Genomic DNA, 24,720 nt, shown 5'->3' with positions numbered 1-24,720 from the left:
CTTGTACTAAATTCAGAAAGTATGTTTATAGACTACATAAATAAAGTTTAGGTAATTTGAAATTTTATATAATAGCTTCAGCCCATTTATAACAGTAAGTTAGCTTTATTAAAACTCCATACTCTCTAAAACAAAAATTGGACCACTTTTTAAACTACTGAAGGTATCAAAGCATGACTAAGTTTAGAAAGCTGCCCTATTTTACTCTAAGCACAGAGCACGACATTTTGCAAATTTTCTAATTCTAATTTGAAATCCTTACCACATCACAAGACTTCTTCAAGGTGAGTTTTTACTGATTACCTCCAAGGCAGCCTCAAAGAAACTTGATACTGCTTTTGTAACTCATTTTTTTCCTCCCCAACTACATTCTTCCAACAATACAAAGCCCTGTTCCAGGCAAGGAAGGAACAAAACAAACCTATTGGTCATATTCTCCAAATCTAATGTTGTAGCCACAAGCGTCAGCCCAAAGAAGGGAAGAAAATAAAGTATACAACTTCCTTCTTATGAAAATACTTCACACATTTGTTTATATTTGTACTTTTATTCATTATTCTTTTATGAATTGGGAAACTGGGACAAGTAGCAAATAATAACAGGTAATTAAAGCTACAGGGGAACTCCCAAACTCTTAAATCTGCTCTCTGAAAGGAGGATATAAGGTTAATTTAAACTCTTATTTTATACCCTAGGAAGAGGATTAACTTAGCATGCTGGGACAACAAGGGGGTTGGGGGTGTTTTTGTTTTTGTTTTTGTTTGTTGTTTTTTCTGAAGCATTAAGTTTATTACAAAATTTGAAATCGCCAAGTACTTTAATAAGAACCCCCACAAACACGGGAGCAAAAGGGAGCTGGGGAGGGGAGAAAGTGAGTAAGACAGTTCCCAGTCCCCCTCCATCCACAATTTTTAAAAGTTATATGGGTTTCACTTTTGTTTTTCTGTGATGGTGCTTGTTAGTGGAAAGCCTACAACATACACATTTTCAGAAAAACCTGAGGACCTTCCTAGCCACCCCCTGCTAGCTGTGACTGGGGCCAGAGGGAGATCTTGGGGTCCCACCATATGGCCGTGCAGCTTGTAGGCAGAAACTGCTGCTGCTGCTGTTGTGGGTGGGGGGGACGCCCCCAGGGCCATGCTGTAGGTCCTGGCTGGGGGTATTGGTCTGGAATCTGGGCTGGGTAGGGGAGTCGTGGTCCGTGCTTCCAGGCTAGAGTTGGAAGTGGAGGGGCTGGATTGCAGGCTGGGTTGAGGGGCGGGCATCCTCTCTTCCAGGCTGCCCAGGCGACTTACAGAGCAAGATTCCTGATTCAAAGGTTTCCAAAAACTCTGAAGTTTTTAAGAAAGCATTTCTTTTCTTTTCTTTTTTAAAATTTTTATTGTATTTTTCCATTAACATTTAACCCCCTTACATTGCTCTCCCCTCTGCAATCACCACACTGTTGTCCTCGTCCATGAGTTCTTTTTCCTTTTTGCAGGATCCCTCCATCCCTGTAACCTCCCCTCCCCCAAAAGCTGTCATCCTGCTCTCTATCTATGAGTCTGTCTCTATTTTGCTTATTAGTTCAGTTTGTTCATTAGATCCCACATATAAGGGAAATCATGATACTTGTCTTTCTCTGACTTATTTCACATAGCGTAATGTTCTCCATGTCCATCCATGGTGTCCTAAAGGGTAAAATTTTCTTCTTTTTTATGACTGAATAGTATTCCACCCTGTAAATATCCCATTGTTGTTTTATCCACACATCTACTCATGGACACTTGGGCTGCTTCCATATCCTGGCAATTGTAAATAATGCTGCAATGAGCATAGGAGTGCTTATATTCTTTTAAATTAATATTTTGGGTTTCTTTGGATAAATACCCAGAAGTGGGATCACTGAGCCAAAAAGCATATCCATTTTTAATTTTTTGAGGTATCTCCATACTGCTTTCCACAGTGGCTGCACCAGTCTGCATTCCCACCAACAGTGCAAAAGTGTTCCCTCTTCTCCATATCCTCGCCAGCACTTACTGTTTTTTGATTTGTTGATGGTAGTCATTCTCACAGGTATAAGATGATATCCAACTGTGGTTTTAATTTGCATTTCTCTAATGATTAGTAACATTGAGCATCTTTTTATGTGTCTATTGGCCTACTGTATGTCCTCTTTGAAAAAGTGTCTATTCAGGTCTGTTGCCCTTTTTTTATTGAATTGTCTGTTTTTTTGGTGTTGAGTTTTCTGAGTTCTTTATAAATTTTGGATATTAACACCTAAATAGATGTATGTTCTTCCATTCTGTGGGTTGTCTTTTTATATTGTTGATGGTCTCCCTTGCTGAGCAAAAACTTGTCAGTATGTTGTAGTCCCATTTTTTTATTTGTTGTTGTTGTTTCCCTCACTTGAGGAAATCTATCAGGAAGAAAATATTGTTATGAGCAATGTCCCAAATTTTACTGCCTATGTTTTCTTCTAGGATTTTCATGGTCTCATGTCTAATGATTAAGTCTTTAATCCATTTTTACTTTGTTCTTGTGTGTGCTGTAAGAAAGTGGTCTAGTTTCATTTTTCTGCATATATGTGTCCAATTTTCCCAACATAATTTATTGAATAAACTACTTTAAGCCCATTGTATGTGCTTGCTTCTCTGTCAAATATTCATTGACTATAAGGGTGTGGGTTTATTTCTGTCCTCTCTATTCTATTCCATCAATCTATGTGTCTGTTTTTATGCCATTACCAGGCTGTTTTGATTACTATGGCCATATGTATAGTTTGATATTAGGCAGCATGATTCCTCTAACTTTGTATTCTTTCTAAGAATCACTGTTGCTATGTAGGGCCTTTGGTGGTTCCACATAAATTTTGAAATATTTCTTTTACCTCTGTGAAATACAACATTGGGATCTTGATAGGAATTACATTGAATCTATAGGATTACTTTGGGTAGTACGGACATTTTAATGATGTTAACTATTCCTACCCATGAACACGGTATGTACTTCCACTTATTTGTATCTTCTTCAATTTCTTTCTTCATTGTCTTACAATTGTCCGAGTACAGGTCTTTTCTATCCTTGGTTATATTTATTCCTTGGTATTTTACTCTTTATCTTCTTTAAGATTCTCAGAAGAACTCAGTATTCTGTGAGTCTGGCTAAAGAATGACAAGGAAGGAGCATTATCTATTGTGAGTATGTTTTCAATGCAGATGGCTAGAGAACACGAGAGGCACACTTCAGAAGGAAGAGCCAGATATCTTACTAGCAAGTGACAAAAAGAAAACCAAAAGACAGCCAGAGATGGGGGAGGTGATAGTTATATCCTCTTCAAGAACAGCAGGAAACACCCCACCCCACTCCCATCCATATCCAAATCAAGTAGAAAGTGGCAGAATTTCAACAAAGTACTGGAGGGGAAAAATAAATGCAAAATGAATCTCTAGCCAAAGGTAAAAAGAAGGGAAGCTGGACATGAGAAGTTTCCACTTGGTGGTCATTATCAGGAGACATTACTTAAAATGATGAAATTGTATGGCTTCCACCGTCAGAGAAGTTAGCAAAAATTAAGTGATTATATGATCAAATACATGAGTGAAACATACATGAATTTTGGAACCACTGCTTCAGAGTGAGTCCCACTTCAATCTGATGAGAGGAAGTAGGAAGCAATCTCACTACTGGATTTTTGTTAAAAGTCCTAAATTTGATTTTACTATTTCTTTAGGCTTGAGGACCTCAACATAAAAACAGCTCTCTATTTGATAAACAAGATCTCAACTAATAAGAACAATGGCATAGAGAAAACTATAAAGCTACAGTAAACACAAAGGGAACTATATTAACCTCAACTTGCTATAGGTGCTTTCATGGGGCTGCACTTCATTTTTGCCCAGACCTCTCAGCTTGCCAGGTCTTGGAGCCTTAGCATCAACTCCTGCCTTAGTTGGTATTCTCTCTTCTAGAGGGCTTCTGCTTCCTAGACCTTGAGAAGGCCTGGTGGGTACAGCTTAGGAAACAACCAAAGCAGTGTCGTGTTGATGCCAAAGATGTCACTACATGAGAAGAGGGCCCCTGGCTCCTGGGATGCTGGGAGCTCACAGGGCTGTAACTGACATTCTTGATGCATCACAAAGGCACCCTCATCCTGCTGATTCTGTAATCTGTCCTGCAAGTAGAGAGAGAAGTTGAAAGACCTCAATGACAATGCACATATACGGAAAGGACATGAGCCAGTACTTTCACGCTCTATCTAGGCCTAAGGATCCCAGTATGCTTCTCATACTCCTTATCCTCAATTCCACCCACTCCAGGTGAAGAGTTATCACTTTTCCTGTTGAAATGTGACAAGCCCAGAATGCTACCACCTCATACCTCATCCCTACCTCTTTGGGAAGGATCACCTTCCTGAGCACTGAATAGGGTTGGCTTTGTAGCTACCATCTCATCTCCTTCACTTTGTGGTGGTACCAAATGTGTTGGAAGAATGGTAGGGTAGTGGGTCTTCCCTTCTCATTTTCTTTGTCATTATGACTTTCTTAACATGTCTTATTTTGGGGAGAGTGCATGTAGCCTTCTCCTCCGGACTGGGGGCTGACAGGTATTTTGAAATGTCACCCACATGAATTTCAGATGTCACATTCAATGGCTCTGATGATGATTCCAAACTTCTCTTCAGAGGCTCATTCTCTCATAGGTGGAATCTATCCTCTGTATCTTTAGTATCTGGTGATATGGTCAGGTCATCAGTGACATTTTGAGATGGAGATAAGAAATTCCCAACCTCTCTCATTGAGGGTATTTTCTTTTTGTACTCCCTCTGATCTCAGCCAGTTTTGCAGGCACAAAGAACTCACAACAAAAGGACTAAGAGTCAAATGCTTTACCATTTGAGTTGTCAGTTGGCTGACTCATTCCAATGATTTATCCTCAGCTAATCATAGACACAGCAGATGTACTGACCCCAAGTTCCCCCTTTGGACTTATCTAAAAAAGTTCAATGGCCTTAGGAAATAGAGTACTCAGGTCGTTCTTCTTGGGAGATCTCAGATTTTCTAAAAGAAGAGAGAAAGTCATTGAAGTAATTGCCCCATGTATGATGAGGTTCATCCTAGTCACATTAAATCCATGGTTTAATAAGTCTCTGCCAAACCTAAGATAAATTCCTTAGAAGAAACAGTGTTTAAAACTAACCGAACTTTCAAAGTAGTATTTCTAAAAGTAAAAACATAAAAAATTCTCCATGTGTATCAGAATTGCCTGGGATGCCCTTTAAAAAAGCAGATTTCTGGGATGTACCCCAGACGTACAATCATAATCTCTAAAGCTGGTCTCCAGGAATTTATATTTTTCCTAGTAACTTAAATGATTTTCATACACTCTAAGTCTGAAAACTTCTGCTTCAGGGGGACACTATATCCAGTATTCCATGGGACCATGAAGATAATGTTTTCTTTTTAAATCCTACTTTCCTCTATAAGTTTTTTTTTTCTAATCATCTCAGCCCAAAAATTTCTCTCCTCTGAATGCCTTTAGTCATTATCATTCAATTTGGTATGTTGTCCTTTATTATCTTTTATTATCATTTAACTTTCAAATTTTGTAACTAGGTTTTCTAACCAGATTATAGGCTCCTCCTGGGCAGGTACTCTCTTAAATTTGTTAATTTTCCACAATGGCTTGTCAGTACTAAGTGCTTAATAAATTGAATTAAATAAGTGAGAATATGAACAGGCTTGTATCTCAGTGTACAATAATTGATATGAAAAAAGGCTGCTCTGTAGGAATTGCTATAGAGTAATATAATGCTGAGAAGAACATGGGTCCTGGGAACAACCTAATCCCATGCCCAAATTTTACAGGTGGGGAAGCTGAGTCTCAAGAAAGATAATGACCTGCCTAAATATGGTGTTGGAATTCTTATTTTTTCTGTAAAGGACCAGACAGTAAATATTTTAGGTTCTGTGGGCCATAGGTTCTGTCCCAAATATTCATCTCTGTATTGTAGTACAAAAGCATCCATGAATAATAAGTAAATAAATAATTATGGCTGTATTCCAATAAAACTTTATTTATAAAAACAGATAGTAGGCCAAATTTATAGCAAGCTTTTTTTTGCCAGACCCTGGCCTAAAATCATACCACTAGTTAACAGTGTAGCTGGCATTAGAAATCAAGTCACCTAACTCCCAGCAAGTGCTCTTTTCACAAGAATAGGAGACTATGTAATGAAAAAGAGCCTTTTCAATTAAAAGAAGGGCTTTAAGAAAAAGAGATTAAAGTGTGTTTGGTAATATAGTACTTTTAAGATGATCTCTGATAACTCTTAGTCACTTATACAAACAACTAGTAGCTGAATCCTGAAACTGGCTGATTTTTAAACAGATCCATCAGTTGGGAAGGGAGTAGAATAGACTAAATATTTTCTATCACAACTGCATAGGAAAGCATTCTAATTAATCCCATTCTAACTGAGGAGGAATCCCATATATAGGTAATGGAAAATATTTTTATTATTCATTCTTGAAATTACCATGGCCTGTTGAATATAGTTCCAGAGTGTACAGTCCAATGATCAAAAGTTTTAAGTAACTATCATGGGAACATGGAAGTAGAGATAGGAAGCTATCTAAGAAGCTAAAACTAGTACTAAAGATTAAGTTGCCCAGAGTGCTAAGGTTATTTTTATATTCTGGGCTTTCTGAGAACTCGGAGGTCCATTCAGAACTCTCTGTTATATTTTTATTTCCACTACTAATGTGTTCCTCATGTTATTACTTCACTTTCACAAAGTGGATATTTAACAAATATTTGTTGACCGATGGATTAATAAATGAATGAGTGAATGAATGGATGGACCAAATGCTTTTAGAAGATTCCTTGGTTTGTGGTTGTAAAGAATAAAGCAGAGCTGTTACATTCTGCAAGAGGATATCTAGTACTTCTTAAGTTACTCTTCAGTGAAGCCAGTAGTGCCTTCACATAGCAAATATCAGTAAAAGTTTCATGAATGAATTAATGCATTTGATGTAAGCTGCTTAAATTACATGTTAAGTCCAAAGGATATTGCTTGTCACAAAAGATGGTATCTAAGGATAGAGTTTATTAACTAATATATTAATATGAATTCTTTGTAATTAGGTTTAATTTCACAATATTAGGAGAGTTTGGCAAAATTTTTGAGAGAGATAAAACCTCCATGTAATAAACAAGAAAATGTAAGCTCAAGTTCTATCTGACACTTATATGAGAAGCAAGAATGAAGGCAGCAACTACAGAAGCAGCAGCTCTCAAAAGGGTAAATGATTGGAAGAAAAAAAAAAAGGTCAACTGAGACAAAAACCTCTAAAAGTCAACCTGGTTTCTCTACCACCTTGGTAATGGCCTTGAGTCAGGCCTTCATGATGCCTCAACTGTACTTTAACAAGGTTCCACTCCCTCCTTTCCTCCCTTCACAAAGGATCTAGAATGATCTTATGATCTTTCTAAAACCAATTTCACCATGTCATTCTTCTATTAAAAGCTCTGCTCCCCATTCCCCCTGCAAAATACAGGTTCTTTGTGATCTGCCTCGATGTCATCTGTCCAACTTCAATTCCACCTAACCCTCAGGTATTTTATGCTGCTAAGAAAACAGGCCATTTGCCATTTCCTGAGAGCACCATATTTCCTTAAACACTCTTCCTTTTGTCTGAAATGGCCCCTTCCTCTTTACTACCTGTCCTAGCTCTAGTATCACTCTTCTAAGAAGGTTTAGCTGACTTCCTTGAGCAGAAGAAATTGATTCAATTCAGGTAACATTCTGTACCTGCAAAAGTCACCTCACTGAATTATAATGAGCTGTTTAGATATCTTATCTCCTTCACTAGGCTCAGAATTCCTCCAGGGCAGTAATTCTTGCTCATCACTTGATCTCTAGCGATGCCAGGGTTGGCACCTGGATGGTAGTCAGTGCTTGTGGATTTCAAAATGCAGGTCTTTACAGGTGGCCTCCCAGGGCTTCAGGTCTAGGAGCCAATTCTCCCCTCTCTCTGAAAGAAGGAACACACTGAGATTTAGAGAATAAAGCTGAGCAGCCCTGGTCAGGACTCAGAGCTATAAGTCCAGCTACCAATCAAGAGTTGTGGTGTCAGTAGCTGGCTTCACTCAGAAGAGAAAGAGCTACTCAACAGTAGTTAGCACTACTCAGCTGATTTTATACTAGAAGCATCCTCCCATCTACTTCTCTACTAGAAACACAGCAATGCTACCAAGGAAGTCCTACTGCTATTTAGATTTCTGACTCCCTGTGTGCCCAGTTTCCTCTACCCTATCACACTTTTCTGTTTTCCTGGTAGACCCTCAGTACTCGCTGATGATCACTACCTCCTCATAATGCTCCATGTGAAGCCTCCCCAAAATCTCAGTGGTCCCTGGATTGCAAGTTTTCATCCAGAATCAGACATCTCATTCCCATAAGACACACACCCAGCTCCAGGTCATGACTCTCCCTTTTGGTGCCCCAGCCTGAGGAACCCCTTCCCGAAGGCTAGATGTGTTCATATACAGGGACACTGTTCAACTTACAGAGGTCATTTGCCCAACAAGATGCAAAATAAATTTGTACCACATGAGTTTCACTGAATCTGAAGTCCATGATTCCCTTGATTTCACACATCAGAAATTACTGCTTGAATAATACATATGAATTCACATGTCACAATCTGAGCCCATTTGTCCCCATAAACCTGTTGCACTTCAACCTTCTTTGTGATTGATTTTCTTCCCCATTTTTACATATTAGTTGGAGAGAAGCTGAGAGTATTAAAGCTTTTGGATAAATTTGCTGCCTAAGCAGAATCAAAGACAACTTACAAGTCCTAAAACAATACTCTTTTTTTAAGTTTTATTATTATTTTTTATTGTTGTTCAATTACAATTGTCCCAGCTCTCCCCTCATTATTCTCCTCTGCCCTACCCACTGCCACCTCCCACATTCAGTCCTCTCCTCACTGCCCCCATTGTCTTTGTCCATCGTTCCTTTACACATGTTCCTTGATGATCCTTCCCCTTCTTCGCCCTGCTACCCCCAACACCCCTCTCCTCTGGTTACTGTCAGTGTGTTCTTTATTTCCAAGTCTCTGGTTATATTTTGCTCTCTTGTTTGTTTTGTTGTTTAGTTTCCACTTAGAGGTGATATCATGTGGTATTTGTCTTTCACTGCCTGGCTTATTTCACTTAGCATAATGCTCCCCAGTTTCATCCATGCTGTCACAAAGGGTAGGAGTTCCTTCTTTCTTTCTGCTATGTAGTTTTCCACAGTGTAAATGTACCACAGTTTTTGATTCACCCATTTACTGATGGGCACTTAGGCTGTTTCCAGCACTTGGCTATTGTAAATTGTGCTGCTATGAACATCGGACTGCATAGGTTCTTTTGACTTGGTGTTTTAGGATTCTTAGGGTATAATCCCAGTAGCAGAATTGTTGGGTCAAAAGTCAGTTCCATTTTTAGCTTTATGAGGAAATTCCATACTGTTTTCCACAGTGGCTGCAGCAATCTGTATTCCCACCAACAGTGTACTAAGGTTCTCTTTTCTTCACACCCTTGACAGCACTTGTTGTTTATTGATTTGTTTATGATGGCCATTCTGACCAGCATGAAGTGGTATCTCATTGTGGTTTGAATTTGCATTTCTCTGATGGCTAGTGATGCTGAGCATACTTTCATATGTCTCTGGGCCCTCTGTATGTCCTCTTTGGAGAAGTGTCTGTTTAGGTCCTTTGCCCATTTTTTAATTGGATTGTTTGTCTTCCTAGAGTGGAGTCATGTGAGTTCTTTATATATTTTGGAGATCAAACCCTTGTCCAAGATATCATTGGCAAATATATTTTCTCGCACACTTGGTTCCTTTTTCATTTTGCTGGTGTTTTCTTTAGCCACACAGAAGCTTTTTGATTTGATGTAGTCCTAATTTGTTTATTCTTTCCTTTATGTCCCTTGCTCTAGGGACATATCAGTGGAAATATTGCTGCATGGAATATGTGAGAATTTTCTAACTATGTTCTCCTCTAGGATTTTTATGGTGTTGTAACCTATATTTAAGTCTTTAATCCATCTTGAGTTTATTTTTGTGTATGGTATAAGTTGATGGCTGAGTTTCACTTTTTTTGCATGTAGTTGTCTAGATCTCTAAAACAACACTCTCTTGGCCACTGAACTTCTGGCTAGTCCAGCAGAAGGAACTAAAAAAAAATTTTTTTTTTCACTAATCATTATTGACAGTGAAATGACTACCCCTCTTTAAAAATGGTAAATGAATATTTGGCTTGAACCAACCTTGCTTCTCAGTGACTCTTTAGAGAATTAAATAACTGAAGCATCAGAAGACAATTTTCTTGGAAGATGACTTAAATGAATAATCTGTGAGGGCAGCTACTCATTCCTGAATGTACAGTAACAAGATACTAAAATATAATAGTAGACAGTCACATTACAAATTAAGTATATTTTAATTTTCAGGGTAGCATTTATTGAAAATCTACTATGAATCAAATATCAAGCAAGTTGCTCTTTAATGTGGTTACCAAAAAACATACATGGATCAACATAATTTAAGTCAATCATTTCTAATTTTAGCAGGCATGGGAATTGCATGGAGGTCTTCCAAAACACAAATTGAGGAACCCCATCCCTAGTGTTTCTGATGCAGTTGGTCTAGATGAGCAAATGAGAATATGCATTTCTAACAAGTTCTCCGGTGATGCTGCTTGCTGGTCTGTAGACTGCACTTTGAGAGCCACTGAATTAGATCATCTCATTGACAAGATGAGACACAGATTCAGAAAAGGTTAAAAATGTGGGACATTCCTAACAATTTATTATGATCAAACAAAACTATATAGACTCAGAAATTATTATATGCTGAGTTCAATCCTCCAGCCATGCTGCCTTTCTACATTTTGAGCTTTTAGGAGGATATGGCCAGAAGGCAATATAACTGAAATGTGAATAATATTGACACTGAACTTGCCAACCAGTCTTTCCTCTGTCCCCCAGAATTCTCCTTCCAGTATCCACCTCAAACTAGTTGCAAGCTTCATAATGTGAATGTCAAAGAAGTTCTCTAACTATTATAAAGCTAGGAATGCACATATAATGTAGTCATAAAATAGTTGTATTTTTCTAAAGGAAATATTTGAATATTATCCCTTTATTAAGTTCTCGCTCTTTTTAAAAAACTTCATCATCTCCTTTTAAATCATTATTCCTCTGGGCTGAAACCAGTGCAGAAAAAGAGATGCTTTAACCTTTGATTTGTCCTAATAAAACAGTAACAAATAGCACACTCAGTGGGTGATTAAATCTGATAATATTTTATACTGAATTTTCTGTGGTACTTCAATTTAAAATGCTATGGCCAACACAAGAAAACATACAGATCAAAAAAGTCTTATTGTGTTATATATTTGGTCTTAACCTATATTAATTTGATGTCTTTATTTATTAACATAAATACTTCAAGTAGAGTTTCACTAAAATATAATTTAGTATAATTATTTACACTTGTGCTGTTTAAAAACTTCAGCTGGTTCACATCATTATGGTACTTAAAATTCCAATTAAAGATGGAGAGACACTAATCAGAAAGAGAATACATTACAAAATCTGCATAATGAATATGACCGCCACAATATCATTGTTTCTTAAAGGGAAACCAATTCACATTGGCTCCTCTATGTCCTCCTTCAATCAGCAGGAACCCTGGAAAAAGGACTATTACCACTCAAATCAAGCTGAAGCCATTCAGATTCACTGAATCATTTGCTCACCTTTATTTCTGCTAGGGCTTCTAGCCAAAGAGTCAATCAATGATCCTGAGCTCTCTTCATGCCTTCTGTAATGACAGCTTTGGAGCATTCCAGAAAACTTTAGCACTTCCTTTTTAACCATAAATTGCATATAACTCTTCCAATTCTCAGTCTATAACTTCTCATATAACTCTTTGAGATCCTCTGGTGAAAATAAATGGCAAGAATTATTGGACTTTAAATTGTTATCCTTCAATATTATATGCACTGGATCATAACTCTATGGCTTTGGTTCCCTCATAAAACTAAACCACGAAGCCATTCTTTTCATTTCAAGCTTAGCAGCACACAGGCCCATGGGTGAAGCAACATAAACACTCTTGAGTAAAACCAAGTCTCTTCTGCAAAAACAAACTTGCAACTCAGTGGTGTATAATCTCTCCCCTGAACCTGTGAAGTCTGTAGTTCTCAGGCCACCCAAGTAGAATGGTGGGAATAACATTCATGTGTTAATGTGGGATAGACCTAAGAACTGTCTATAATTATAGAATTTAGGATTAGTCCCAGCTGCACCACTCTGTTGCCCTAGACAAGTTACCACGTTAGGTGATTGTATTTTGGGGGAAGGTGAGACCTCAGGTTTTTACCTTATATTTACAGAATTAGTTTACTCAAAATTACTGGTTCATGACACACTCTCATTCCTTTATTTATGGCCTTCTTTTTTATTGCCTTAAATGTTCATCCTTTATGTATATATACTCTTAGGTATATATCTGAGAAAAAGCCATACAAATGTGCTTTTGAAAATATGCATGTAAGTGTTCATAGAGGCACTGTTTACAATACAAAAAAAGCCTGGAAAAAAATCCAAATGTCCACAGTCAAATAAGGAAACTACAGCTACCTACAACAGTATGGAGTCATTGTTTCTGAGCCTCTGTTTTGCCCTCTGAAATGGAGATAATAACACACTTATTTTATCTTTTTCTGAGGGTTAAGCAGACACTGTACATAAAAATCCTTTGAAAATTAGAACTAATAAACATTAATTATCTTCTTCCTATATTCTCTATTACTTCTCCATTCATACAAGAATAATCTAGAAACATCTTAGTGAAGAACAGGAAAACAATATAACCTGGAGCATACAAATTTTGACTTGCCCTGCAGGAATTCAAATGTCTAATCCAGCAATTACTTTCTGTGTGGATTTAGTAAATTAACCTCTCTAAAACTCAGTTTTCCCTCATGTGAAGTGGTTACAAAATTACTACCTTTTTAAGAGGGCTTCATTGAGTTAATCCAAATGTTTTTAGTATATTGCCTGATATACCTTAAGTGTTCACATCATTGATAACTATTATATTAACAGGGATCCCTTTTATAGTTTTCAAATGGACAGATTTCTTTCTGCTATCATTATTCACCCTTTACTTTCCCAACACACACACACACACACACACACATACTTTCTTGCTTTTGCATGCTCTTTAGCTCTTTGTATCTACATTAGGATTTAGAGTAATAAGTAGTTTAGATCAGAAAGAGACATAATTTTGTTAGGTTATAGCACCTTTAAATATATAGTTCACCTCAGATAAATTCTGAGCAGAATTTTTATTAAAAAAGCAAAGTTAATTTGCATTTTATTATTTAAAAGGCCATCAAGTAACATGTATAAAGGACACATGGACAAAGCCAAAGCGGGTAGGATCGAGGGTGGGAGATGGGGATGGGTGGAGCGGGGGTGGGGGGGAGTGGTAGGGAGAAAATGGAGACAATGGTGCTGGAACAACAATAAAAAATAAAATAAAATAAATAAATTTTTTAAAAAGGCCTGCAAATAGGGAGAGGCAACCACTTTAAATCTCCACACGGAGTAATAAAAAAGTGTGGAAATAATCATTTAAATGTAACATAATCTAATTGGAGTAAAAATGATTAAACTACAGTATTTACAACATAAACATTTTGAAGGACATATTTTACATTTGTTAAATTTGTTAAACCAAGGCTGGGTAGGTCATAATGGAAGAAGCTTGAACCTGAAACTAGACCTGCCACCAGGAAGGATGGCTCACTGCCAGTGATGGGAGAATGTCCAGTCTGGCAGGTAGAACAAAGTAGCTGAAGACTATGACAGTATATCAGAGATGATAATGCAACCCAGGAATTGGCATCATTTAGCGAAATGTCAAATACCAGAAGTTCACTCAATGAGAAAGCATAGCCTGACACCAAGGATTCCAAAAGTAAAAAGTGCTCCAAAATTCTTGCAAGCAGCATCACAAAGCCTAACCTGTTATAGTAGAGACTTGGTTAGCACTGTGGTACAGAAGCTGGTCCCTGGTAACTGAAAGAAAGCAGGATTGGCAAATGAAACGTTGGGCTTAATGTGTTCTTAGAAATGCTGGACAAACCTGAAAAATTCCTAAAACAGGAACTCAATCTTGGGTAATTAGACAAAGATCCAGATACAATAACTACAGTAAAAGGTAGGAACTAAATCCAGGGAACAAGAGACTTATATGATTCTAGAAATTACAGCATAAACCAAAAACTGACTAGAAGCCAAACTAACTTGATGATGAGGAACAAAAGTGTTAGATTAAAGTTCTTTAAATGCCTCCTCAACCAGGTCAGATCTGACCAGTGAGAACTAGGAAGCCTCAGTAAACAAGTTACAGACATGGTGAGAGGAAGGCAACAGAAACTGGAGAGTAGGAAGGACTTGACAATAACAAGATCACGAAAACCAGTCATAAATTGCAATCAACAAGTAACACCAATCTAATTAAAACAAATCCCAGTACAACAGCCACAAAGATAGTTAAGAAAGTCCACATGACTTTTGTTTTAATGAACTTGGCTCTAGTAAAAAAGAAAAAAACAATCTTTTTTTTCCTTCTACAGAAATTATCCACAGAAAATTTTAAAAGCATCTCTTCTTCTATTTTCCCTCCTTTTGATTACTATATAAATTTAACCTATGAGAATCAACTGCCATTTGAATTTCTTTTCATTTCTGAGATACAAAACCATTTTTTAATCTTTGTCTTACCTCTAAAAAACAATAAAGATATTTTTTAGTCTTTGCCATTCTGAAAGCAACAGCTACTAACAGGTCCCTAAAGCATAGAACACTGATAATAAAAATGCAATATAAAAGTTGTTTATGTATTTAGCACACCATTATGATCTACTACCTACCACAGAATGACACACACACAGATATGACTCTCACGCCCATGGTCTGATTCATTTAGGAAAAGAATCACACAAAGCCATCCTTGGAAGTCAAGGATCTCCTCTTTTGGGCGTGAGCATTCATAAGATGGAAAAAGAGTAGTTTCATAAACCAAACATGCCCCATTTCTGCTGTGGCAACCTACTCCTCTCAAGTGCAATGACCACTGGCAGCCTGGACCTCTAGACTCTACAATCAATCAACAACTGGCACATGTCTTCACAGTCTACGTGGGCATGTCCTAACCAGTAAAGGATCTTTAGCTGAATAGATATCCATAAGCAACTGATCCTGGAATACTCAAAAGCCTGATAATCAACAGCTGTGTTCTGCAATTAACTGTTATTTATGCCTTAAATATTCAGGTAAGATATTATTTCTTGTGTATGACAGATTCATACTTCATGCTGAGTCTCAAAGCAGCAGTAAGAAAACAACATAAGTTTTGTTTGTTTCTATTTTCTTCTTAAGTCAACTGTTCTGCAATTTGGATCTCAAAACACTGTGCTACCTTGCGTTCAGCAAGCAAATTCCAGGGCCCATGCAAAGGACCATGGGGGAAAATTAGGCAAAGGCATCCAAGGTTTTCCCAGGCATTCACAAAACAGAGGGTGCCAGAAGGGATGATCTAAATTAAGTCAATGTTACTGAGGTCTCAGCAGTCTTAACTCACCTCCATTGCCTACGGGGGCATGTTATTTCATTCAGCAATTATTATTAATTGAATGTCCACTATGCACATGGTACTGTTCAGTTTTGTAAAGCAGAGAGATTAGACAGTGTTTGTCTGGTGTCATTTTTTCAGCTTTATGATTTTACAAGTTATAAATCTAAAAACCTATGCACCAGACCCTCAAGAAGTTTACAGTTCTGAAGGTGAGATCCGATTACACAAACATAGAAAAAAATCATAATGCAAGGTGAGATCAATAGCACCAGATATGAGAGGCAGTGTTGTAGGACTAGAGGAGAGAGTACTTTGAAAGCTAGGAGGGGAGAGCTATGGCAAACTCCAGCATGCATTAGGGTTTATTAAAGCACATCAGTAGGCCCCGCCACCAGAGTTTCTAATTCAGTAGGTCTGGGGTAGAGCCCCCAAATTTACATTTCTCACAACTTTCCAGATAGCACTGATGCTGCTGATTCAAGAATCACACCTTGAGACGCATTGCTCCATGGGAAGCCATCAAAGTTTCTTGCACAGGAGAAAAACATGATAGAAGCAGAATTTTTGGAAAAGTTAATCTAGAGACACCAGATAGAATCAGCTAGAGGTAAGTGAACAGATTTATAGCAGGCCCCAGGGAGGGAAGTGGTCCAGGCCAGGGGACTTATATTTCAAGCCCTCTTGACTAACACAGTATTGACTTGACTAGCAAATTGAGTATTTGGTGACTTTAGTTCAGAAGGATGCCTGATGTACAAAGAAGAACCTGTATAAGAATAATTTAGCAATGCTGTTTTTTAATCTCTCCAAGGATAAAGAAACACTTAGAAATCACATCTAGCCTTAATATAGAACTGTCCAGATTGTCCAGATCTGAGAGGTACAGAAACCTCTATTCATATTTATCCCAAGTTTCTCACTGTATTTTCCCACCATTTGAGTCACTAATTTAGGTTAAGGTTCTGATTCCCTAAAGCCTGTTAAAGTTGGTGTGTGTTTGTATTATCCCACCCCTCAATTAGAGACTCTTGCCCCTCTGTCACCACAAAGGGACAATAGTGACTTTTCTCTTGAAACTCCAGCATTAGGACCTCAGCTGTCCCTCATACACTCTTTCATAGTGAGTCATTTGGATCCTCACAAAATCCAGTCAGTAATTTAAGACATAAGAATCTCAGCAGCTTTACTACACGGAGAGGAATTTTGGAATGCCAATTATATGCGTGTCAGCAAATCACAGGTATGTAGTGGTTACTGAGTTGTCTTTCTAGTTTGCCTTCAAAGGATTTGCCTTGTTTTAATGTTTCAGGTCCTCCAACCAAGTCCTCTTAGCATCCACCCCACACTATCTACTTCTTTTCTCACCTTTCCCAGGCCAAAAGTCCCGACAGCTTTAGTTACTTGACTCCATCTGCCCTTCCCTGCACCCCAAGTGCAAAGGTCATTCCTAACCTCCATCTTAAGGTTACAGAGTTTAAACCTGATAATAGAGGGTTCTACCTGGAGTCACACTGAGTTGTTTGTTCCAAGACCTGGCCCCTCCTTGCTTTGCTCTTTGTGCTGGTAATTCATAGTGTACCAGGGGTGTCCAGCCTTTTGACATCTCTGGGCCACAGTGGAAGAAGAGTTGTCTTGGGCCACACATTAAATAAACAAACACTAACAAAAAATGATGAGCAAAAAAAAAAAAAGGTTTTAAATAAATTTACGATTTTGTGTTGGGCCTCCTTCATAGCCCTCTTGAGCCATGGGCCGTGGGTTGGACACCCATGTCATAGTCCAAAGTTCTTGTCTCTACTTCTTGCAGATATAGGGACTACTGACTCTGATATTTGTCATTTTGTCAGCCCAGGCCCTGACCCAACCTTTTTTCAAACATTTCAGAGTGAATTTACAGCTATCTGTATTCTGCCTGATCCCTTTCCAAGAAAGAAAAGCAACAAACCAAAGAGCTCTAATAATGGTCTTTGCTATTCATTGTCCAAAGCACAAAGCTTCCACAGTTCAGTAAAGATATGGAGGAGATTCCCACTGGATTCCCCAGTCATCCTCTACTAGCTCTTCCCCCATGTGCCCACGTTATGGGAGTCTACTCAGTCCTCTTCTTCCCAGGTTGCTTAGGGTTTCTCTGTCCTTTATTCAGTCAGGCTTCCCCTGGGAGAAAGGAAAAGAGCTCTAATCTGAATCCTACTCAGCTGGCTTAAGGGCTTGCTTCTACCATATTTTGCTGGCACTTACTGTGTCAGGCTTTAAGCCAGATGCTGAAGATAGAGAAATGAACTAAAAACAAACAGACAAACAAACTTCATCCCCACTTTCCCAGAGCTTTCAATCTAGTAGTGAGGTACTATTGCCCTGATTTCCTAAATTTAAATAAAAGGCCAGAAAATCAATGTGGAAGTGTGACTCCTAATATTATTTAGAAATAGAGGGGTTTTTTTTATTTTGTTTTGCTTTGTTTTTTAATAGCCAATATATGTCTCAATGTATAAGAAGTCTGCCTGAAAATTACTTTAGAAAAGGAAAAAAGGATTTACACCTGTTTCAGTCTGTTTGATGACCCGGACAAGAAAGCATTTCTAAAGATTTTGTCACAGTGTAATGCAATCTCCCTTGATTGCTGCCCCAGGTTCCTTTCCTTCAATGAAATCCATCATTGAACTACATGCCAGATGAAATGAAATAGGGAGAAGAACAAAAGAATATCCTCTTCCTGCTTTCCAGAATTGACACTGGTAAAAAAAAATGTATTCATGACATTTTGTTTCTAATACAAACACCAATTTTCACCTAACAGCAAGTCCTTTCTTTTACTTTCTTGTTAACGTGTTGTTAATTATAAAAATATTACATGCAAATTGTAGAAATTTTAGAAAGTTCAGGGAAGTATAAAAAGAAAAATACCTGTAATTTAACTGACAAGCAATAATCACTTTTAATATTTTATATTTTCCTTCCAGTGTTCATTATTTTTCTATTTACTCATATCAATAAAAATATTATTTTAAATATCATCAAGGCTAAGTCTACATACTGTTAAAACAAGTTCATTTCTCCCATTAATGTAAGCTCCAATCTTTTGTAAGAGAGAGAGAGCAAGAGAGAGAGAACCCTACTTCTCATTGACTCCAAACTTCACCCTGAAATCACACCAAAGGAAAAAAATAAGAAACTACTGAAAATCAAATCTCTGAAATTAACGGAGGAACATGACATTCCTAAAAACTGTACTTTTCTCCCTGAAGAGATTTCTAGTTAACTCAGGAAAGGTGAAGGTGGCATCCAATCCTCTCTTCAGATGCAGAAGTAGGTTTTTAAGATTTTCCAGTAGAGACCAGTCTTCTGGCCATAAACCCTCATCCTAGAAGTGTAAAAGGTATTTTTTTTAAAAGTTCAGAATTTCAGCTTGCAAACTCAAAGCAACTTGGCTTGGCAACAATCTGTTTAAAAAAAAAACATTCAGGGATTTTTATTAAATTTACGTGAGCTTGATATGAACCAATGCATGATATGTTTCTATAAAAGCAAGAGAAAAAAACTTTAAAAACCTAATAATTTTATTTTCTATGGCGTTTGCAGGTGACAAATCATTTTCTTTTTTTGGTTATTTTAAATTTTAAAAATATATCTTATATTTTAAGTAACTATTATTTTGATCATAGCTTCATAGCTATGTTAGTTTGGTCATAAAAGGAGCACATAATCATTCAAACCATTTCCTTTATATTTTATCTTCTGAAAAGCCTTATGTGGTGAGTAAGTAGGCAGAGGAATAGTGCTATGTCAGTTTCACAGATCAAGGTCATTCAAAGTCTAGAAATGTTAAATGACTTATCCAAAGACACACAGGAAATCAAAGAACTGGAGTTAGAAAGTTTGCTTTTAATTTAAGTACACTATTCTTTTCAGATAAATTTTTGAGCATTTTCTATAGAACTATGGTTTGTCTGTACTTTGTCCTGTTCAAAATTTAGGATGTCTTATCAAATTCTGTCATAAAATGCATTTTAGAGGAAAATTGGTAGTTTCTAGTTGGCTCCAGAGGAGGGTGACCAAGATTGTGAGAACTATAGAAACCATCTTCTATGAACAATAGTGGATGAAGAAACTTGATATATTTAGACTGGAACAGCAATTTTCCACCTTGTTAATCTCACAGCACACATAAACTAGTTACTAAAATTCTGTGGTACACCAAAAATAAATACATTTTTTGCCAATCTGACAAAAATAGTACATGTAATTTTGATTCATTCACACTGGATGGCTATTGTTGTGCTGGCTGTTATCATTTTTTTATTTGACAGTCTAAAGAAAAAGAAGTCAGTGCCCCTGACTAAATAGTCAAGTATTGCATGTTTTTTAAAAATTCTCGAGGCACACCGGTTAAAAATTGCTGGTTTGGAAAGAGAACAAGAGGAGATAAGAGATCTCCTTTAATGTTTACAAAGACTGTCAAATGGATGAGTGAGCAGACTTATTCTATGTTGCTCCAAATTGAAGCAAGAACAGCAGACAGAACTTCAAAAGAAACAGATTCCTACACAATAAGAGATTTTGAACCAATGGAATTGCTGAACTGAGGAGAAACTTGCTCTCTCTATAAAGTGGCAAACTCCTCTGCGCTGGACTTTTTTGGTTCCTGTATCTTCAGTCTACTTTTCCTTTGTTTTTCCTGGCTTACTAATGCAACATACAGGCATAGCATGTGAGGAAAGAAAACTACTGTCAGCCAGGCCCTTCACAAAACTGTGTTTCCCAAATGGTAAGAATCTCCTGGGTGGTTGGTGCCCACTTCCCCCCTCAGAAGCCTCAGAGAAGGAACCTAGGAAACTGCTGGTTTTGCAAGTGCCCCCAGGTGATTTTTGTCATCATGGAAGTCTTCTCAAACAATATTTTATCCTTTTAATTCTCACAACAATCCTGGAGGGCAGATGAGAAACTGAAGTTGTGTTATTTAGAAATGTGCTCAAAGATACACAGCTGTGAAGTGGCAGAGCCGGAATTTGTGCTCTCGGAGTTTGATCTGGAGCCTGATCAAAATTTTCCCTGCTTGAGATTCTGAAAGACGTGAAACAAGGAAATGGGTAACTTGAACATGGGTTTGTTAGGTATGCATTTAGGGTTTTTTAAAAAACACATCATGAGCCTTTGGCATGCATGATAAAATGTGGAGGCATATGATTGGTAGTGCTTTGATTTAGACAGGTGCAGTGTTAAAGTTCAATGTTTTGATTTCCATGAATGATTTAGAAAGAGGTGACCTATGCCAATAAATAATTTCAACATTATTACAAAGAAAACATAATTTTTATGCTCTTAGTGGAAACAATTTACATGCATACAATTAAATTAATGTGCTAATCTCAGTGATCTTCAGCTATTCATTTACACAGGCCTGGCAGGTCCCGTATTTTTAACAGTTTGTTAAATCATTTCCTGCTATTACTTTAAGTACTCAAAAGTAATCAGCCATCTATAATTTAAGACTTTTCACAAATTAAATAGCCCTGTCTCTAATTATGTTCAAATTAGAGAGGTTAGTGTGTGGATAAATATATTTGTATTTGGTACATGTATTCAGAGGTGGTGATTTCTCTGTATGTGTCAACGGAGATCAATATGTGGTTGATAGTCTTTAACAGAGAGTAGAGGGAAATGTTAGAGTGCACAATAAGATCTTTTCACTTAAAAATCTGAGATCAGAGAGAAAGTATTCTCTTTGAGATGGGCTTTGTGTTCAGCCTTTTAAATTTAGCAAAGTCTGGATTTGTTGACTTTCAGGGAGTGACACGGGATCATCTGTTTTTTCAGGCCTTTGCTGGAGAGATGAAATGAAAGCAGGGTTCAGGGAGAAAAAGAGTTAAAGGTTGTGTTTGCAGGAATTTGTTTGCTGACATTGATCAATGGGTAATTTTGTGATTGTAGGTTTATTCACACAAAGCGTTCAAAAAACAGATCAAAAATAAAGCAATGGTGAAGATGTCAGTGAAAAGGTGATTAATGAAGAATATGGTGGAGGAGCAATCTGCCACATAGTATAAACGCTCCTTCATTCAGCACCCTGTAAATAAATATGCATCAGATGGAAAGGGAACATTCCTTGGAATGTCGTTAGAGCCAGACAGAATCTCATCAGAGCCCATGCTTCAAAGAGCAGCTCCTCATGTCCACAAGCAAGTTTAAATTCTCTGTAAGCAGTTCCACTCTTGTATTATACGTGACTCTGACATCTTGCAACATGAGCAGTGTTCCAATAGATTTCCAATTTTATTTCCTATGTTATGCTGTAATGATGCTATTTAAGTTAGCATATAACTTTGGCCATGAGATATCTTGTTACATTTCCTAATATAGCATTTAATTACAGGAGCAGTACTAAAACCTCCTAATGTATAGACACACAAGAATTTAGTGTAGACTTTAAAAAATTTGCTGCTTTTAAAGCCAGTGCTTTGCTCCATCATTTTCATTGTCAATTTAATATGCAATGATGAGAGTTAGGCAGGACCCCAGCTCCTTACACCAACAAACTGATAATAAGTAACAATGATCTGTGCTAGAAGTGAATACCCAAATCTAATACTGACAAACATGGCATTGGGTTGTATGTCGTTCCTTGGGTGTAGGACACTCAAGTTCTTAAATATATTATGAAATCTTAGGAAAGGTTAGCCCTATGTAAACTTGTGAAGAAGTTGAAAACTTCACTCCTCCCCTCCTGTGTCTCTCTCTTCATCCTCTTTTTACTGAAGCCCAGGCTCTTCTTTCTGTTGACCTTTGCCCTTAAAAAAGGATTTGACAATAGTCATCAGCACCTACATTATATCATGGCAGGAAATAGCCTCTCCACATTTCATGTGTATCCAAAGTCTTATGTATTATTTTGGAATATGAGTCCCTATTTAATTTATTTCATCAGTCAGTAGATAACCCATGATTAGTATTTGAGAAGCAAATGTGAAACCAATTTTCTCTCCATATCTTGTATCTTAATGGTCCAGTGAGGATATGTCTACACTGCACTAAGGGTAAAATTAAATGCTTTCAATTAACCTCTTTATTTAGTCCATGTGTTAGTCACACCATTGAGAAATACAACGATTCTTTTAAAAGTTTAACAAGACAGCCCTGACTGGTGTGGCCCAGTTGGTTAGGCATCATTCTGCAAACTGAAAGGTCACCAGTTTCATTCCAGTCAGGGCACATGCCGGGTTGCAAGTTCTATCCCCAGTCGAGATGTGTACCAGAGGCAACTGATCAATGTTTCTCTCCCTCTTTCTCCCTCCTTTTCCCTCCCTCTAAATATAAATAAATAAATAAGTAATTTGAAAAATTTCACAAGACAGTGTAAGTATCTTTACTGATAACAAAATGATTACCAAGTATGCCCATCCATGAACTGCAATAGACACATTTAAGAAAATTATGTTTTCTTGCCTATGTCAAGATGTGTCTTGATGAGTAGGCAGGAGTCAGGGCTGAAATCCAGTCCAGGTTTTCCTGATAAGTTAGGAAGACACCTAGATATTGTCAGCCCTAACAAATGAATTTTCTTTTTTACTAATTGATCCCCCCAAAGGGGCACCTTTTTCTAATTCACATAAAGGCACTATATGTGCTAGTCTTAGCCAAATCTCATTTTGAACTCAAAACAACTCCATAAGAAATGTATGCTTACAAAGATCACAAGAGTTAGAGGCATTAAACAACTTGTTTCAAGCTCCACAATCTTTCTTGCTAAGACACATCAGAACTTGAAATGATATTTTTAAATACCATGCTTCTTCCCAATAAAGGGGAAGTGGGGGGAAACTCACATAATTCCTTTATGTATGTCTGCTTAGCTCAATTGCTTGAAGCACTATGCTAGTGAAACTACAAAGCCAGCAGGTTCAGTTAAAGGCAGTGAACTACACTTTGTGCTAAGTCATGGCAGCACTCTTTCTATGCATGGTGTGCTTCGGGATGAAAAGCAAAGAGAAGAGGGAGTTGGATAGCGTCATTCAGTGGTAAGAAAACTTTAGTGGGTTCTACAATCACTTAGGGTTGGTGGGGGGAGCTCATTAAACAAAACTGTCAGACTCTCACCTGCAGAGTTTCTAATTCAGTAGGACTGGGATTGATCTGAGAATTCACATTTGTCAAAAGTTTACAGGTGATGATGATGCTGTTTATCCAGGAACCATACTGGTACAGTGTACAACATCCATCCATTTAGAAACTAACACTAAACAAACACACAAACAAAAACCCACTAGTTTGTAATTGACTCAGGAGTATCATCTGAGAACATTAATACAGCACAGGTCCTCCTTTCATTTTTCTTCCTCTGCTCAAATGAAACTACTTGCAAGATTATAATGGTATCTTCAGCATCCTGCTTTACAGCCACATTGTATTAAAGATTAAAATAATAAGAGATAACAGGGCACAAAACTGACTAGTTTTGGTGTTAGATGTCCTGCTTAATATTATCTTTGGGAGAAATGGTACTGCTGAAAGTGATAGAAAACAAGGAAAGATCTGGAAGCCTGCCATACTAATTGCATATTTACTCTTGTCCCTTTACTCACTTTTCACATGTAGACAATCACAGTTAATCAAAGCTTTTCTCTCAGGATCTTTCCTAAAGTGTGAAATAAATATTCTAATAAATTGTTTAGTAGAGTGTATCCAGTTTCCAATTAAAGAACATGCTTGTATGGTGTCATGAATTCCTTCAGCAAAACATTTCCTTTGTGCAGAAACACTTTACAACAAATCTTAAAATAACTCTATTTTGTCAGTGTGACTTAGAGCAGAGTGGCTGGTGAATTTCCCTATTGCCCTCTATCCTACGTACACCCTAAGGAATTGTCTACACAAAATAACTTGATCTTGTCTGTATATGCAGTCAGCCAGTGTGGTGTGAGAGGCATTGTTAATCATCTTAATAATCAATACACATCACACCATAAGCAATGTGGCTAGCATACCACCTAAGTGATCACGTAAACCAATTCTGTCAACTCATACTGAATGATTGT

This window comes from Pteronotus mesoamericanus, unplaced genomic scaffold (assembly GCF_021234165.1).
Source record: "Pteronotus mesoamericanus isolate MK-2021 breed Mesoamerican mustached bat unplaced genomic scaffold, CSHL_Meso_final contig_42, whole genome shotgun sequence".
In the NCBI taxonomy this organism is placed as follows: Eukaryota; Metazoa; Chordata; class Mammalia; order Chiroptera; family Mormoopidae; genus Pteronotus; species Pteronotus mesoamericanus.
The sequence above is the reverse complement of the archived record's forward strand: the minus strand, read 5'-3'. Positions refer to the sequence as shown.